Here is a 3,635-nt window from a genome sequence, read left to right on the forward strand (position 1 = left end):
GGCAGGCTGTGCACATCCTGGGGCACTGCTGTGGCCTTGCCTGCTGCACATTGGTACATTTTCATCTAGTACACAGATCCTATTTTTATCGAAAAGGTCATGTTTGAGCCATACCATGTTCTATTCTCTGATTTATAGAACATCGAGATGGCCAGCTGGAAGTTAACACAATCTACAGACTGCCCTAATGTAATTTGTTCTCAGTCTGCGTCAAATGCTTTTTTAAATGAAGTTTTATATTTATTGCTACTTGTAATAACTAGAACTTAACCAATAACTGCCCTTCTGAGATGGGCATTTTGGGAAGCAGCTAAATTTAATAGATATAGAAAAATTTATAGTTAATAAGCTGAGCAAATTCTGTTTTTTCCTCTGGAGGTAGCATATAAAACATTCTCAACAAATACATTTGATGACTATGGCAAATCTACACTAACTGGATGTTATGTTCTAAATATGCACCTCAAATGCTTGTATAAATAAATATTTATATAAATAAAATGTTGTTTGCAACAAAAAACTTAAACTCATCAGCAAACTTACTATTTAAAGAACCTGTATATGTCTTGACTATTTTCAAAGTAAATAACAGTTTAATTTGTCTTTTTTTTTTTTTTTTTGACAGGCAGAATTAGACAGTGAGATATAGAGACAGAAAGAAAGGTCTTCCTTCCGCTGGTTCACCCCCCAAATGGCCGCCACGGCTGGTGCGCTGCGCCAATCCGAAGTCAGGAGCCAGGTGCTTCCTCCTGGTCTCCCATGCGGGTGCAGGGGCCCAAGCACTTGGGCCATCCTCCACTGCCTTCTCAAGCCACAGCAGAGAGCTGGACTAGAAGAGGAGCCACCAGGAGTAGAACCCGGCACCCATATGGGATGTCGGCACCGCAAGGCAGAGGATTAAGCAAGTGAGCCACGGCGCCGGCCCCTAATTTGTCTTTTTAGGTTATCTAGAAAACCATGAACATGTGGCTCCTGTTGCTTTATGGACTCTTGGTTAACAAGAGGAGGGTTTTGTCTGGTTTTTTGTTTGCCTGTTTGTGGGTATTTTCAGATACTTCACCTAAAAACAGATTGACTGCATTGGCAATAGGTTTTCTTGATTCTAACAGTTTTGCTACACACAAGAACAGTTAGTTGGAACTAAGAATCACAGTTTTTCCACCTACTTTCATTTTCTAGGGTTAGAATGTCTTAGTGAATCAGATAAGCCTCTTTCCAGAATTTGTTGTTGCTTCCCAGGGCCACGACAAACAGCAGAAATGTGTTGTCTCGCAGTTGTGGAGGGCCAGTCGATGCTGAAACCCAGGAGCTGGCAGGGCCGCGCTCTCCCTGCAACGCCCGGGGCACGGCCCTGGCTTCCGCCAGCTCCTGGAGGCTGCGTGACTGCACGCATCCTCCCCGCACCGTCCTCCTCGGGTTTGCGTTCTCCACAGCTAGGAGTCAGGTCTGCTAAACGAGTGCCTCCAGGCAGCCACGGACCCTTCTCAGCACCCTTCAGCTTCTGTGCAGGACAAACCACTGTTTACGTCTAATCCTTTTCCTCTCTCAACCTCACTCCCAAGCTCTCAGAGATCAGACTTCTTGACATGTCTGCGCCTGAGACCCCCTGGCCTTCGGTCCTGGGCAGCAATCCCCCTGCTTTGACTCCACACTCTGCTGGCAGCTTTGCACCTTCCCAGCCATGGGGTGAATCTAAAGACTGAGAGACAGTGGCCAGGCACGGCATCACCGTCACTCCCGCACTAACCGGCACACATCAGCTCTCCTGCTGGCTCGCTCATGTGCGCCTCAAAACACCACCTCCTCCTACACAGAGCATTGAATTCTATGTTTTCAAATTGGCATCTCCAATACCTGACTGTTTTAAAACCAGCACTGCTTGGGATTGCCTAGCTCTGCAGTTATAAGAACAAGATTGCTGGTCTGATCTGAACTGTTGCCTCAGGGGCAGACAGATGCACCCTGCAGCGTCTGGGCCTCATGGTGTCTGAGACCAGGGAGCAAAGCTGGATGCCTGTGGGGCTTTGGCAGAGGCTCTGTGTGGCCCAACACACAGCCAGCCTCAGGAGCACCTGCTTCTCAGGGTTCACCCCACATTTCACAAGCCCCAGCAGAGGATTGGACAGGGGTGTTTGCTCCATCCGATGTGGAGGACCCGGATCAGGCATCAGTTTACACCCAGGTGATGGCCTGCATCTGTGCATCTATGCCTGCTCAGTGTGTGGTGGTTTGGGTGCCTCTAATATTGCATATGTCTGTTTTTCTCCCAAAGCATGTGACACAATCCACAATAGTTTATTCAAGGGAAAAACCTGTTGAGATCGGTCACTTCATAAAAAGCATTGCAGGGGCCGGCGCTGTGGCGTAGCAGGTAAGGCCTCCACTGTGGTGCCGGCATCCCATATGGGAGCCAGTTCAAGTCCTGGCTGCTCCACTTCTGATCCAGCTCCCTGATAATGTGCCTGGGAAAGCAGCGGAAGACAGACCAAGTACTTGGGCTCCTGAAAACAGCGTGGGAGACCTGGAAGAAGCTCCTGGATCCTGGTTTCCACCTGGCCCAGCCCAGTCATTGTGGCCATTTGGGGAGTGAACCAGCAGACGGAAGACCTGTTTCTCTCTCCTTCTCTTTCTGTAGCTCCAACACAGCCTCCTGGCTGACTGAACAGCTGGGGCTGCAGAAAGTTCCATTTTACTAGAGTGACGTTCATGATTTCAACACAGTCAGTCCCTTGGTCGGACTCCGGGGACATCAGCTGGCTTGCTCCTGACAACACGAGATGCCACGTTACCATGGCCATGATCTCCCCCATCAAATGGGGTTTTCCATGTGGAAAGAAAGCTGTCACCTCTACATAGGCACTGGTCAGAGGCCACCGGGGAGCATCCTCCCAGCGTGCGGGCATCGCAGGTGGGAAGCAGGTGTTCCCTGGTGATCTCGGGCTCTAGCCCTGGAGCAATGCCCTCCACCCGTCCTCAGAGGCCTTGCAGCTTAACCACACCCCACAGCTGTAAATTTCCTTTCGTTCATTTGCTTGTTGCACATGGAGAGGTATTATTTTTAATGAAAAACTGGAACAAATATAAAAAGTAAAGCCATTCTTGTTTTGTGCCTAAAGCTGGTAGTTTCCCATGCATGTGCAGAAAAATCTGATTTAAGTCTAAATTTTTTTTAACTTTTATTTAATGAATATAAATTTCCAAAGTACAGAATATGGATTACAATGGCTTCCCCCCCATAACGTCCCTCCAACCCGCAACCCTCCCCTTATCCACTCCCTCTCCCCTTCCATTCACATAAAGAAAGAACGCGCCCGAACAGGGACTTGAACCCTGGACCCTCAGATTAAAAGTCTGATGCTCTACCGACTGAGCTATCCCGGCAAAAGGAAGCGCATCCTCCCCGTCGGGGAATCGAACCCCAGTCTCCCGCGTGACAGGCGGGGATACTCACCACTATACTAACGAGGAAGTGACAAATTTTTAAGCAGAAAAACCTGCTTAAAATCTACACTGACTTCCTTGGACTTCTTGAACAAGTCGTGGTCTTTAGATAACCACTGCAAACGTTACTGATCATGTGACAGACTAGAGGCCCTGTTTCACTTGATCCCTGACACACACAAGAGAGGGACTAT

The 3,635-nt window shown here is 48.4% G+C and overlaps 1 non-coding gene across 1 annotated transcript; it reads right to left on the reverse strand.

Moving 5' to 3' along the window:
- Positions 1-3,308: 3,308 nt before the first annotated feature.
- TRNAK-UUU (transfer RNA lysine (anticodon UUU)) lies at positions 3,309-3,381 on the reverse strand. Its single transcript has one exon. It is a non-coding gene; the product is annotated as a tRNA-Lys (tRNA).
- Between the last annotated feature and the right edge of the window lie 254 nt (positions 3,382-3,635).

The sequence above is a fragment of the Oryctolagus cuniculus genome, chromosome 8 (assembly GCF_051225735.1).
Source record: "Oryctolagus cuniculus isolate XC-2025 breed Fujian yellow rabbit chromosome 8, ASM5122573v1, whole genome shotgun sequence".
In the NCBI taxonomy this organism is placed as follows: Eukaryota; Metazoa; Chordata; class Mammalia; order Lagomorpha; family Leporidae; genus Oryctolagus; species Oryctolagus cuniculus.